Below are 15314 nucleotides of genomic sequence, written 5' to 3' on the forward strand. Positions count from 1 at the left end.
TTTTACTACAAACAAAAGAGCTGAGCTCTGTGTGCTTGCCAGGGAGCATCATCTCAACTCTGTATCTGCCAAAAGCTCCTAAAGACTTGGCTAAATATTTACATACTGTGCCTGAAAGATATGTAATATTAACAGTTATGTGTATTATAAAAAGCCCCAAGAGGTAGAGGACAGGGAGATATTGTTATCTTAGGGACTTAATTCAAACTTCACTCATCTATAACTTTCAAATCCAAAAGTCTACAGCACCTTGAATACAGAGCTTAGAATGATAATCTGCTAATAACAGATTCCAAGTAACAATGGCTATATTTGTTTCTATGGCCACACTGAATGCAAAGTCACTACTTACAATAGTGCTTCTTTGTGGACGTAGTTCAAAAGTTTGGGGGTATCTATGAGTCTGCCTTTTTTTTGTACAAGGAATTAAAACCTGGGAAGATTACCACCAAGGGACATTCTCATCCCCTTTTTATTTTTTATTTTGAGATAAGGTATCACTATGTTATTGAGGCTGTCTGCAAACTTGCAATCTTCCTGCCTTTTCCTCTCAGAGAAGCTGGAATTATAGGCAGTGTGACCATACCTGGATACAGGTCTGTAATACAGTCTTACTTTAAAAGGCTAAGATCATGGTACCATTTTAGGTCATATACGAATCTTTCTCCTCTGAATCCTGACTGTTGTTTTTCACTTGCTACTTAATTAAAATTATCATTAGATTGTAATTTTCTCACAAAGGTAGTAAATATTTTTTAAAAGTACCTACAAGCTTCCTATTGAGCACTGTACTAGATCCTGTGGGAGATAACTAACAATATAAGATAGTTACTGCTCTTGGAGCTTAAAATCTGTTTAGAAAACAAGATATATATGTCAGGGTCAAATGAATGATGTTTATAATAAGAGTTCAGAGTTGGAAAACATATCATTGGGGGTAAAAAGGTTAGGGAAAGTTTTGTGGGAAAGAGGGAAAACAAGATGAGCCTTGAAATACTAGTAACACTGAATTAAAAACAAGATAAAACAAAGTGGGTAGGCCCAGCTGGATGTAAGACAAAAGGACTTTGTGACAAGAGAAGGTAGAAAAGGTAGACTGGCAAAAGTTTCTTAAAAATGTGAATGCCAAGCTAAGCAGCTTCACTTATGTTTTACTGGCTTTGAAAGTTTCCCTTGTAAAAAAAATTCTAGTTGACACAAGAGTTGTACAAATTTATGGGATACAATGCAATGATTCATTACATGTGTACACTATGTAATGATCAAATCAGGATGATTAGCATATCTACCCATCACTCCAAACAAGTTATTTCTTTATGATGAAACATTCAAATCCTCTCTTCTAGCTATTTCGAAATATGTATACATTATTTTAACTATAGTCATCTTACTGTGCGATCACATACCAGGACTTATTTCTCCTATCTAAATGTAAATCTGTGCCTGGCCTGAAAAGTTTATGAGCAGGACACAGAGAAACAAAGAAGATGGACGAGGCAGGGAGAGAGCGTAGAAAACTGCTGACCCAACAGTCACTCACTAAATGTTTACCTTGCTACCTCAACTATGGCTGAATTTCTGAAGACTGGAACTCACACTTCTTCACGTCCCTCCTGATACACAACACAATATTACATAAATGCCACTGGGCCAGAAAATATTTTGGCAATAAATGAATAAATAAACTTAGAGAAGAAAAATTTTCTAATATGGTTGATCTCAAACCTATCCTTCAATGCCCTTTTATTTCTCTCAGTGACTGTTACCTACCCAGTAGCCATCTGACTCCCCAAGTCAGAAACGAAACACCCCATGCACAATCAACCAGCAAATCATGCTGCTTCTACCTCCAGAAGGTCTGTTGAGTCAACCTCTCTCCATCCTTACTGCTACTGCCCCAGATGCTATAATACCCTTTTTGCTTCCCACCACCGGCTTCAATCTAACTCTGTTGTGATAAGAGGTCTTTCTCTAAAACACCAGGAAGGAAGCCAGAGAGTGATTTGGGGGTCATATTCACTCTTACAACAACTCACTCTTTGGAGAATGACCTCAATCCTTTTTGAGGGCAGTACCCCCAAATGATTTCACTCTAAGCTCTACCTCTTATAGGTCCTACCACCTGTAAACACTGCTGCAGTGAGGACCAAGCTCCCCACACATGAACCCCTAGAGGACATGCTCAAACCACATCCAAACCATAGCATCTGGGTTAGGTACCTGTCCTTGGTTTTGCACTGCAACCTGTGCTCTCCCCATCACAGAACTTGCAGCATGTCATACACTGAACTTCCTCTTTGTTTGTGTATTTATCCCACCAGATGATAAATTGGGCCCAGGCAGAGATTCTAACTAATGTTTTTTTCCACAGTCTCTCTGATACTAAGTATGATGTCCAGTTCACAACTGTATCCAATGCAAACTTACTGCATGAAGCAAACAAAAGGACAGAGTCCTTAAGACAGACCAAGAGAAAGAAATTAGGATGAAGATGGGAACAGAATAATTTCATGAAGCTCACAATTAGCCACATCTAATGGCATTCAGAATCATAATTCGGGTCAATAAATTGAGTATCCTGCCAGGGCTTGACATTTTCTTAAACACAAATAGACAAAGCTTGTCTCACCAGTTTATAAACAGTTCAATTTGATTTCATCCAAACAAGCAAACAGACTGATGTTACCACCACAAGATATAACAAGCCCTGGGGGTGAATACTCCAGTGACAGCCATTTCAAACCTGTTTATTTATATGGTCAAAACTAGTTCAGCAGCTTCATGAAAACAATAGAAGTGATAACCAAAAGGGAAAAGCTAAACCTCTGTAAGTTCAAGCTCCCAGGAAGAGTAAAGACAACCAAAAATTGTAAATGGGATAAACAGGCAGACATAGGTGAAAACACACAAGCCAGGACACAGGGTGAGAATAAGGCAGCTTTAAGTTGAGGATGCCAGACTGTGAAAGAGGTGCACAAACCCCTAGCCCCCCAGGGAGGATACACAGGCACAACGGGAGGGAGGACTGCTGGGCCCAGGGAATCCCACCCAAGAGTATGACTATACGTATGAGGACAGATCAGACACTTCACACCACATACGCTTCACTGCCATATTTTCATCTGGTTATTCAGAGAAACTACAGTCACAGGAATAACTTTAAAAAGCTTTCATAAAATAATTTCTGTCCATAAAGGAAATCTACGTTAGTGAAAGGATCTATTTCAGGAAGAGGGCTGCTCAGAGACAATTTTTATTACCTGAGACACTGCTGATCTGCACACAAGACAGTCTTTATTCACTATATAATTTCTCCTCTCACCTTGCTATATTTGTTCCCATCTCCCCAGAATCCCTGATCCCTGTTCCTCTCTGGAGCTTGGGAAACTTCATAAGTTTCGGTCATCTGGCCCAGTCTCATATTTTGTGGGACTCTCCTATGTATATGCACATAATTAAAATAGCATTTGTCCTGCTAATCTGTCTTATGTAAATTTAATTCATAACCCAGTCAAAGAACCTAGATTGGCCATAAACAGAAAAAGTTAAAATGCCAGAAGTATATGCTTCATAACAAAAGCATTATTATGATGAAAACAATTATGCAATGAAAAAAACAAAGAATTTGCAAAATGTGTTAAGGAAAAAGAAGGTATATTCACCCCTAGTCCCTATATATATATACATCCCACATCATTCTCAATCATCCCAGGAACCAAGATCAATGGAGCAACTCACAAAGATATAAAAGGAAAAAACTAGAGAAGGCAAACAAAACCCCGCAGGCTTGAGGAACTGCTGGGCAACAGCAGCAAAGGCATAGGTGATGCCCAGCTTTGAAAAGGACAGGACTTATTCACAGGCCATGGAGCAAACACTATAAATCTAGTCATTAGATGGAAACAATGGCTAAAGGCAAAAACCTAGAGCTTTTCAGTTGGTGTTTCAAATAGAAACCAAATAAACTATTAAAACGGAGCAACTCCCTAGATTTGGGCTAATAAAACCAACTCAGAGGACAGAAATCAGCAAAAGGGCCTGTCTCCTTGCCACACTGATTGCTGATAAAATAGCAAGCTCATCTTAAGAAAAACAACATCCTCCAAGTGGAAACAAACGTACAAAGGAAGACAAAGCACACACAAGCATTTCAAAGGATATGATCAAATGCAAAATAAAAAAATAGAAACAACTCATAAAAGAGAAATTTGGCTTTGGAACCTCTCCAGGAGGAACATCTCTGACTCTGTTCTTGGAATCCTATCCCTACCACTGACTAGGCAACACCATCACATATTCCCCAGAGCAGCAATGAGTAAAAGAAGGAGTGAATAACAATTACATAAGAATTTTCTTTTAAATGAAATGAAATGAAACTGAAAAGAATGATTAGAAAGAAATCAGGAGTCTCACAGTCAGAATCTCATACTCAACAAAGCCCTTGGGCTAGAGACATAGCTCAGGAGTAAAGAGCATCGTACACAAGGTCCTAGGTTTCAACCCTAGCAATAAAAAAGCAAAAGAAAAACCAAGCCCTTGTACCCAAGCAGTGGTTCTACCAGGAAGTCCCTTTATTCAGCTACAGGCAAACCATGTAGGAAGCCCAGGAAAGGATCTGCTCCAGGGTCTCTAAGTGCTGACGGATTAGCTGTCCTCCCAGTCTCTTCATTTCCCTTCTAATCCTCTGCAGACGACTGAGAAATTGCTGGACTTGGTGAATGCTTTTGTAACCCTTCCCTTTCAGAAGCTGCTCTCAAGATGGGGAATTTCCAAATGGCTAAACTGGCTATCACAATACCATATCCAGGGAGGGAGTGAAAGGTTTTAGTTCTGGAAGTGCTCCGCCATTTGCCAAGGAAGTCACTGGTCCAGAAGCAGTCCTAGAAACATATTTGCACTCACTTCACTAGTAGCTGTTAATTTTGATACAGGTTCTTGCTAAATTGCTGAGGCTAGCCTCAAACTTTGTAATCCTCCAGCCTCAGCCTCCAAGTCACAGGGATTACAGGTAAACACCACTGCACCCAGAGAAAACATGCATCTCTTAAACGCCTCATGTGTGCAGGTTTCTATTTAGGCAGTTTCTATGGATTTGTTTTCACACCAGAAATTATTTCTTAGAAAATGCTTCTTGCTGAAGGGGCTGGGGTTATGGCTCAGTGGTAGAGCACTTGTCTCACATGTGCAAGGCCCTGGGTATTCGATGCTCACCACCACATAGAAAGAAAGAAAGAAAGAGAGAAAGAGAGAGAAAAAGAGAGGAGAGAAAGAGAGAGAAAGGAAGAAAGAAAGAGAGAAAGACAGAGAGAAAGAGAGAGAGAAAGAGAGAAAGAGAGAAAGAAAGAGAGAAAGAAAGATAGAAAGAAAGAAAGAAAGAAAGAAAGAAAGAAAGAAAGAAAGAAAGAAAGAAAGAAAGAAAGAAAGAAAGAAAGGTATTGTGTTCAACTACCAAAAAATATTTTAAAAAAAGAAAGAAAAAAAATGTTTCTTGCTGAAGTCCATTTTCTAAACAGTCTGTTGTATACTTTCTGGAGATGACTGGCAAATTCCTACCTTCCCTTGTGTAAACCTCCTTATTTATTTATTTATTATTTTTACTCATGCTAGGGATTGAACCCAGGGCCTTGGGCATTTGAGGCAAGCACTCTGCCAAGTGAGCTATATCCCCAGCCCCACAATCCTCCTTTCTGTATGTTTGTTTCATCCCTGTTCCTCAACTTGGGATGCCTTGTGATCTGCTCTAATCAACAGAAAGCAGCAGAAGTGACACTGTGTTAGTTCTGGCTTAGGACTTAATAAGCATGGCAACTTCCGTGTTTATCCTCTTAAAGCCCGGTCAGTCCCCAGTCACTGATGCCTGCAATTCCAGTTGCAGCCACATAAGTGTGAAGTCATCTTGGTCTTTCCAACCTTGGTTGAGGTCTCAAATGAATGCAGCTTCTGAGTGATTCCATAGGACATCACACAGTGAAGAAACCACCACCACCCCCAGCTGAATCTAGTCAGCCAAGAAAAATATAGAAATCATAAATTGTTGCTATTTTAAGGCATTAAACTCAGGGATGGTTTGTTATGCAGCAATATGTAAGTGAAATAGTCATAAAACTGAAAGCATTGTGTTAAACTTCAGGGAAAAGTAATAATAAATAAAAGAAAAGCTGATAATAAGGAACACAACTCCAGAGGCCAGCAGTCAATGGTATGAAAATCAAGGTGTCAGCATGACACCTCTGGAGGCTCTACTGGAGAATCTTATCTTTACCTCTTCCAGCTTCTAGTATCTGCCAGCACTTTTTGGCTTATAGCTATGTTAATCAGATTTCATTTCCTGAACAAAAACCTAACCAGAACAACTTACAGGAGAAAACATTTATTTTTGGCTTATGGTTTCAAAGTTTTAGTCCACAGTCAACTCAATTGCTCTGAGCCCAAGGTGAGGAAGAGTATTATGGCAGAGAGGTGTAGCAGAAGGACACTGCTCAGCTGATGGCAGCCAGAAAGCAGGGAGAGAGCAGGAGCCAGGGACAGAATACATAATCCCTATGGGCACACCTCTAGTGACCCACCCTCTCCAACTTTACCTGCCTTTAGCTACCACCTAGTAACCCATTCAAATGATTAATCCATTGATTAGCTCACAACTCTCATAATCTGATCATTTTACCTCTGAACATTCCAGGATCACGAGCTTTTGGGGAACACCTCATATCCAAACCATAAGAAGTCGCATTGTTTCAATCTCTGCCTCTGCAATCATGCCATTTTTTTCCTCTTCTCTCTCTGAAGACTCCCTCTACCTCATGTCTATAAGTGATTACATTAGTGCCCATCCAAATTATACAAAAGAGTCACCTGCTATGGCTTGGATATAGTTTTAAAATATTACCCTCCAAAGGTTCACGTGTTGGAGATTTGGTCCCAATGTGGCAAGGTGGGAGCTGAGAGACACTATTTAAGAGGTGGGGGCTCTAATGGAAGGTCCTAGGATATTAATATTAAGTAGCTGCTCCCAGAATTCATAAAACCCTGAACTCTCCCGAGAGTTGTTATAAGAGCAAGCCCAATCTCTAGACCCCTAATCACTCTCTGGCTTCCTGTTTGGTGATGTGATCTCTGGCTCCCACACATGTTCCCTACCATTTCATGCTGTCCACGATTAAGCCCTCATCAGAAGCGGAACCAACTGGGCCACCTGAACTTGGACTTTCAGCCTCCCAAATATTAGTCTGCCTTAGGTATTTCTTTGTAGTAACAAAAAAAAAAATAGACTAATACATCACCCTATCTCAAGGCCCTTAAGTTAGTTACATTAACAAACACCCCACTCCATCTATTCCATACAAGGTAACGTTTACAGGTTCCAGGAATTAAGACTTGGTCTCTTTAGGGGCCATTACTCTGCCTGTCACAACTGCTCAGACAAGAGTTAAGCACAAGAATGAACATACTAGTTTAGTCCAAGGCTATTGTTTTCTAAAGCTTTAAAGCAATAGACTACTTTACTCAAATATAATCCCAATAGTTAAAAACAAAAATGAAATAATAAAAAAATAAAAATAAAAAATAAAACTCTTTAAAAAAATGAAGAGAGGATTCTGGGAAGATAGCTAAGTAAGAAACACCAGGAACTTGTTTCCTCAGACAACAAATGCACTGGCAGAATGTATCAAATGTAAGTATTTTGAAACTCTGGAGTCAACCTTAAGATTTGGAGAGTAGTAAATTTTGGCCAATTTCAGTTCACAGCATTGTAGCACCTGCCTATGCACCAGTCTCACGACAGGTAACTACAGATCTTCTCTGGGAGAGCCTGCACAAATTTATAGGACAAGAAGAACTCTGTCCAAAAATTGAGGATCTACATACTGATTACTGACAGATACAACTCTGATTTTAGAGACACAAACCCATGGGCAGGCAGCCATTGTTGTAATCCTCCCCCAAGTTCCTCCTCCTCTGATTGAAGAAAAATCTAGGAGATTTAATGAGCCAGAGACCTTTTTCTTTCTTTTATTAACCTACCCATTCATTTTTTCTACCCATTCATTTTTTACTTCTTACCCTATTGAAAGTCAGACATTTTTAAAAAAGCAACTACATATACAAGGAAATTTAGAAAGTCACCACACACATCCAATAAAAGGTGCAGGTTGAAAAAGAACTGAAAAGAACTTAAACTTATACTTCAGGCTAATCTCCAGCACAGCAACAATAAAAAAAAAAATCAACACATTCTGGAGAAGAGACAGAATCTGATTTCTAGAGCTACATTATTAGATTTAAATGTCCAGATTTAAAAAAAAAAGAAAAATCCCAAGAAACAGGAGAGTGTGGCCCATTCAAAGGAAAACAACATCATCACAACAGAAACTTTCCCTGAGAAAGACCATATAGATGGTGGGTTTGCTAGAAAAACCTTAAAACAACTGACTTAAAGATAATCAAAGAAGGGCTGGAACTGTAGCTCACAGGCAGACTACTTGCCTAGCATGTGTGAGGCACTGGCTTCGATCCTAAGCACCACATAAAAATAAATAAAGGCATTCTATCCATCTACAACTACAAAAAAAAATTTTAAAAGATGCTCAAAGAATCAGTTTATCCTGCTAAGCGAATTAAGCCAATCCTCAAAAAATCAAAGGCTAAATCTACTCTCTGATAAGTGGATGCTGATCCATATGGGGGTATGTAAAAAATGGAGAAACTTTGGGTAAAGAGAAGGGAAGGGAGGGTGGGAAGGAAATATGGGGGTGGGAAAGATGGTAGAATGGGATGGACTTTATTATCCTAGGGACATGTGACAATACATCATGTATATATATGTATATATATGATGTGAAAAAAAAAATATATATATAACATATATATGATGTGATAATATATCATGTACAATCAAAAAACTGAAAGTTGTGCTGCAATTGTGTACAATGCATTCTATACAATCAAAATGCATTCTGCTGTCATATATACCTAATGAAAATAAATAAATTTTAAAAAATCTTAAAAGGACTGGGAATGTGGCTCGAAAAATAAAAAGATGCTCCAAGAATTAAAGGAAGACATGAGCAAAGACAAGAAAATGATACACTAACAAAATGGAAATATTAACTAAGTTATAGTAACCAAAATGAAAAATACATTACAGGGATTCAAAGACATATTTGAATAGGAGGAAGAAAGATCAATGAAACTGAAGTTATGACAATTGAAAGTATTAAGTCTGAGAAGCAAAAAGAAAAAAGATTCTTTATGTTGATCTTCAAAATTAAAAAAAAAATACTGATGCACAAAAGTTCAAAATCTGGGTATCTTACTCAATACTGTTCTAACAAACAAAACCATCCAAGTAAACAAATGGATGTCCCCAGTCTTCAACTTTTACTTCTCATCCAGCTACAGTGTATCATCCATGCAGCCGTCACAATTATTATACTAAACAAAGCTAATCCTGTTATACCTGTGCTTTGAAATACTTTCTTTGCTCTCAGCTGGCTAACAAGGTCCTCTGTTCACCTCGGGCTGTCCCTCCTTGCATTGTGCACACCTCATCCCCAGGCTTTTACACAGAAGCGGTCACCCCCACCTTCACTCTCTCCCAGGCAAACATTTCCTGGCCTTCTTCTCTGCCATTATCTACTTCTTTCTCTGGGTGTTTTCCTTGATGCCCCAGACCATTCCCACGTGCTCTAACATACATTCCCACATGCTCTCATGGCAACACTTAAATCCTTCCTTGAAGACCTTCATTCATACATTTGACAAATACTGAGCTTCTGCTCTGTCAGACCCGGCCCTTGGTGCTTGAGATACAACAGGGAATAAGACAAAGAACTCCTCCCCATGGAGCTGATGACATTCTAGTAAGAGGAAGCAGACTAGAAATTAACGTCAAAATAATAGCAAAGAAGTAGAATATTTGGTGATTGCTCATCATCATATCCCAGGAACCTAGGACAATGCCTCGCTCCTAGCCAGTGCTCAAAAAATACTTACTGAATGAATAAATACAGCAGTGTGAAAAGATGCTATGTGAATGTGAAGTATTGTCTACTGCCTATGAAAACCTCTTCTCAGAGTCTGGTCTAAGCTTTCAGAGGCCTAAAGCATGTTGTGTTAGTCATACCAGGCCATTCACTACTTAGACTTGGTTTTATAGTTGGCAAAAGTCATAATTTTACCAGTAATTTTCAGATCAAATGAGTTAAGCACTGAAGTCTCGAAAGTCCCAACTTGGCATACTGTGCATCTTCCTCAAACTCAAAACACAAAATTAAAAGAAAGCCAGTTCCTTATATGGTTTGGACACCAGAATGCTGGCTTCGTGCTACATATAAAAGGTTAATACTGGAAAAGTCAATAACTACCATGAACAAGGACCCTGTCATATCACTGTCAAGGCCTAATCCTACCTAAGTTATCACCTGCTGAAGTAAATTAAAGTCAAGAAAGTAAACATTTAATGAATATTCACTTGCCTTTGGTCCAAGAAAGTCTTAGAAATAAGCTTTCCTTTAATTAAAAATAAAAATAACCCAGAAAGCTGAAATAAGATCTGAGGAACACTCAACACAGGTCAGCCAGTCAGCATAAGTAAGAGTTGGCAGTGCCCAGGTGAAACTGCTCCAGGATGTGACTGTAACACCATTCTGTTCATGCAAAAATTTGGAAAACAGATTTTCTGGGCAGAACTGGGGCCTAACATCTCCACTACCAAGTTCAAAGCCAAAAAATAAACCTGGTACAAAGGTACCCGTGGTTCTGAAAATAGCTCACTATCTTTAAAGACAGCAAATACATCAAGCCTTGGGACTGAGACACGCACCAATCCATCAACCAACTGACAAGCCAGTATTATGTACTATGCTAAGTGCTCTGAAGCATAGTCACACATATAAGAAAGACATAATTCTAAGCCTTAAGGAACTTTAAATCAAGTTTAAAAAATAAGACAGAAATGAATGGAAAAACAAAAAAAAATGCAAACCAGATTGAAAGGCTGGCATTCTAAGAGCCAGAGAAGTGGTAGATTGTTGCTCTGGAGGCCAAATCAATTGGTGAGAGCCCAAAGAGGGACTCTCAGCAAGGCTGGTTTCACAAGGAGTGGGACTCACCAGGATGTTTGCAGACTGAGAAAAGCAGAGAAGAGCCCTACACTGTTCTAGGTGCCCTTCAGTCTTGAAGAACAGATGGGAATCACCTCTCCCTGGGCCATACGAGGCTGAAGGAAGAAGAGGAGAATGTGTGGAGAAGGAAGAGACTGACACACTGCTAAGGCAGAGATGTGTAAAGCAGCCATGGTGGGGAAGGCTACAGCAAAAGGCTCTGGTGTAGAGCAGGCCAGACTGTGGAGACCTCAAACTCCAAACTAATGAATTATTTCCAATTACTGGTAAGACACTTGATGATGTGGCCCAGAAGTATCACAATGAACTGTGTTTGGGTCTTCCCTAAACAGTTTCATGTAAGTCTACACTGTCCACACAAAAGAAGTAGAGCAAATTTTTTTTAATGTGTTAAAAGTTGAAAAACCAACATATTTTCATAGATATTTAAATAAAGTCATATCACTGTGACTAAGTTTTAGATCATGCAGTAAATCATACATATCTGAATAAGAGCTATAACTACTGAAAGATCCATTTTAAACAGCACTAAAAAATGACTTCTGAAAGGCAAATCTAATCCTCCTACACCTACTCCATCACTTCACCCTCCCCCACAAACCTGACTAGGGTCTTTATTTTCCTTTAAGCATTACAGGTTTCTTTATGTACCTGGAAGGAAGAGCTGTTAGTCATCAGTCTGGATGGTGTGGGTTAATAGGGTCTTTGTTCAGAAAATTTAATTATAGGTTTGAACCTTGGATGAATGCAAAAGGAAAACACTGGAGGGGACTCGCAGCTAATCTGCCAACTAAGTGGACCCATGCGACTTCAGGAGCGTCCCTGGGTGCATTGTAGAGGCAGTTTCTTCCTTGTTGTCTGTAGCATGTCCTGCCCTAGTTTACTCCTAATTTGCTTCTCTGGCCTGATCTCTGACTGTCCTACAACAACCATTTCTGACAAAGGGCTCTGCAACCAAAGGCCCAAAGATGCTAAACCATAATTTTGGCAGTTTTATAACCTTTAGAGTTTTATATACCCTTCTGCCTCAATGCAGGCAGCACAACTAAGACTGTGCTCCTGTGCACTGGCTCCAGGCAACCTCAGAGCTTTCCCACCTTTGACCCCAAAGGCTTTGCAGAGGAAACAAAAGTTTAAAACCTGGCTTTAACATACCTCTACATTCACCAAATACTTTGACTCTGGCAAGTGATTATCTGAGGAAAGCTGCTGAACCAAGGGTATTTGGGGCTGCATTTTATACTTTGTTATCCTAGAGATACCAGTATTTAAAAAATATGAACTAGAAACAAAATAAAATGCAATAACTGTTAAAAGACTAGAGTTTGAAAGTTTTGTGAGCAAGAAAGGAGAAAACTGATTAATAAAAAACCTGCTTTTTACTTCCACAGGAAATCTAAAATTGACGCCAGTATTACAAAAGGATAAAAGTGCTGACCAAAAAATGTCAGTGAAATCAACACAAAATGCATAAAGAGAACCTCCCAAAGTAGTGGAGCTCTGAATGCCTGGAAATCTCGTTTCCTCCTAAAGCTCAGTTAAGTGATGATAAAATTCCTAGTTTAAAAAAAAAGTAAGGGAAACTGTTTTAAGCAAACTAAAATAATCAAATTAACATGTCCAAACATTCAGATTCCTAAAGAAAAGTAATATGTGAATATAATGCATAGGAATTGTTAGGGCTACAATTAATTGAAAGGTGAATAGGTTATTCTGGAAACAAGAACTCTGGTTTCTCTTTATTTCCATCATTCTTTCATTCACTGACTAATATGTATGGCATTCTGAAGGATTAAAAAAAAATTGAATCAAGCATTCAATACCCTCAAGTGCTGGGGAAGTCAAAAATCAAAATCTTAAAACAACTAATCCAAAGCTCTCCTGTTTTGAAACCTCCCTTAAACATTAAAAGGCATTTCCAGTTCAAAATGCAAAGGTAATGATTCCCACTGAGCAATGATTATTTGGATAGAGACATGTGGTAAACATTTCCTAGGGAAATGAAAAAAGGTCAAAGGTAAAAGACAACTGAGAAGAGCTGCAACATCTCGGCAAGTTACAAATTTAAGGGGTAAGGGACACACACAACCTCCATCCATTAGAAGCTGAGATTTAAAAGAAAAGCTGAGGCTTCTCTGGGGTGAATATCATGACATCTGTTCTCTTCTCATAATAGCAACTAAGTTGATTTAAGAAAATATTCTCTCTCTCTTTTCTAGAGCTGTTGGTTCATAATTACATGATTTTTCTTGAGCTTTGGTTTCCTTAAGATGTGTTTATTCTGCACATCTGCTCTCCCCATACCTGATTACACAAAGGTATCATAAAGAGCAAACCAACAGGTATAAAGAGACCAGCCCTCAAAACAGATCAAAGCAAACAGCCCATGGAGTCCTTTGGAAATCTTGGCTGGCAGCTCTTGTAAATAAAAGTGCTTCTAAAGCAGAAAGCATTAAACTAACGTATTTATATAGGGCGTGACTGACAGGTCAGTTATTAACTTCATAAAAACACAGGCAATGTTAACTAGCAAGAATGTTTGTTCTAGCTGTTCTATCTGAAGGAAAATGAAATCCAAGATAGAATGGCTTGTTCTCTGTTTCTTTTAAGTATTTATTTTAGAACCGTGCAGTATAAAAAATGTTTTTTTAAGTCAGTGAACTTAAGCTATTTTGCTTACTGTTCTGGAATTTAAGTATGTTGTTATAATTCTTTAGAAAACAAATGTTACATTTACTAAAGTCAAATTCCAATGGTGCACCATGATCTTTTCAAGCCCTCAACAATTTTTTACTCTTCTGAGTTACTAAAACTAAAGAAATTTACATTAATTCATCTTTCTTCCAGTATCTAACGTGTATCAAATCAGGGAATCAAAGTGCAGGCAGACTTCCTCCCAGTGCTCTGGATGCAAGCATGTGTTCCTTGAACTGCTTATGGCAACAGACCTAAAATCTGCCAAAAGGATAAAAGAATGAAGGGTCTGTATTTTATTAATATTATTTTGAGGGCTTATTTTTATCTATACATTCTATCATGTGTTATCACTTATTGCAATATTACAAGGCAGATATTTTATTTTAAAAATTCTCTCAGAAAATAATGTCAGCTGCAGGTAAATATACAGTCAGGAAATCCTGTAGAAGAACTCAAGTCCATTTCTGCAAGCAATAACTTTTATCTTGAAACTTACTTAACATGGTTAGCGCCCACACCCATCCCAGTGGGTACTGACAAAAAAAAAAAAAGAAAATGTCAGCTAACTTAAAAAAATGTTTCTCCAATTTGAAAAGTGACTTCTCTAGTAGTTGTTTTGAGCAACTATATAGCAAGGAAGTATACAAAACTTCTATTTACCCAGTCTATGCTCTTATTCATTTATATGATGATTTTTTTAAAGTAACAAGGAAAAGGTAGAAGGAAAAGTTAGAAGGAAAAACAAGGTTTTGCTTTTTAGAATCAATCAACAAATACTTTTAAGATTGGAGTTACATAAATTTGGCATTTCCTAGCCAAATAAATGCTTATGAAGTGGACTGGTGTTTATGTGCATGTTTGTTTATGTGTGTTTAATATTCTCAAGCCTCAGAGTTTTTCCATGTAAACAAAAGTTTTGTTAAATGCCTCTTGAATTAAATTTAAAAGGCTATCTGTTATCAAAATGTTTCGCTCATAGTAAAGGCTGTCATCATATGAGCTGCACACTAAACACAAGAGCAAACCCCAAATCCCAGAAAAACTATCCGTGCTCATCAGTACATTTAATGCAGCACAATCCTGATTCCTCCAGAGTTCCTACAAACAACAGTCCTTCAGAACACAGAATTCTTATGAAATAAATACTCAATCTTAGAACATGCCCTGGCCTCCTCCACTACCCACACATCCCCGCCCCTCCTGCAGGACTATATTTTCAAACTAGAATATTTGTTTTGACACACTTCTGCTTGCTTAATTCTCTGGCAAAGGATTTCTTGTGCACTCCTAGCCAGTAATGAACTTTTTGCCAGAAAATATGCAACTCTTAGCATGACAAGAATAAGGGGGTAAAAAACCCTTCCATAGAGACTTCCAGAATTGAAGATAAAAACAGGTACACTGGATGAAGAGAACCCTTTCCCCTAACATTATAACTTCCTCTTGTTTTCCCTGCTTCACACCACTGTGAGGAGGAAAACCTTCATTTGGCAG

At 38.4% G+C, this 15314-nt stretch overlaps 1 protein-coding gene across 7 annotated transcripts in view; it reads right to left on the reverse strand.

Moving 5' to 3' along the window:
- LOC144373966 (transport and Golgi organization protein 1 homolog) overlaps positions 1-15314 on the reverse strand; it is a 147576-nt gene that overhangs the window by 113797 nt on the left and 18465 nt on the right. The window lies entirely within an intron of this gene.

The sequence above is a fragment of the Ictidomys tridecemlineatus genome, unplaced genomic scaffold, assembly GCF_052094955.1.
Source record: "Ictidomys tridecemlineatus isolate mIctTri1 unplaced genomic scaffold, mIctTri1.hap1 Scaffold_54, whole genome shotgun sequence".
Classification (NCBI taxonomy): Eukaryota; Metazoa; Chordata; class Mammalia; order Rodentia; family Sciuridae; genus Ictidomys; species Ictidomys tridecemlineatus.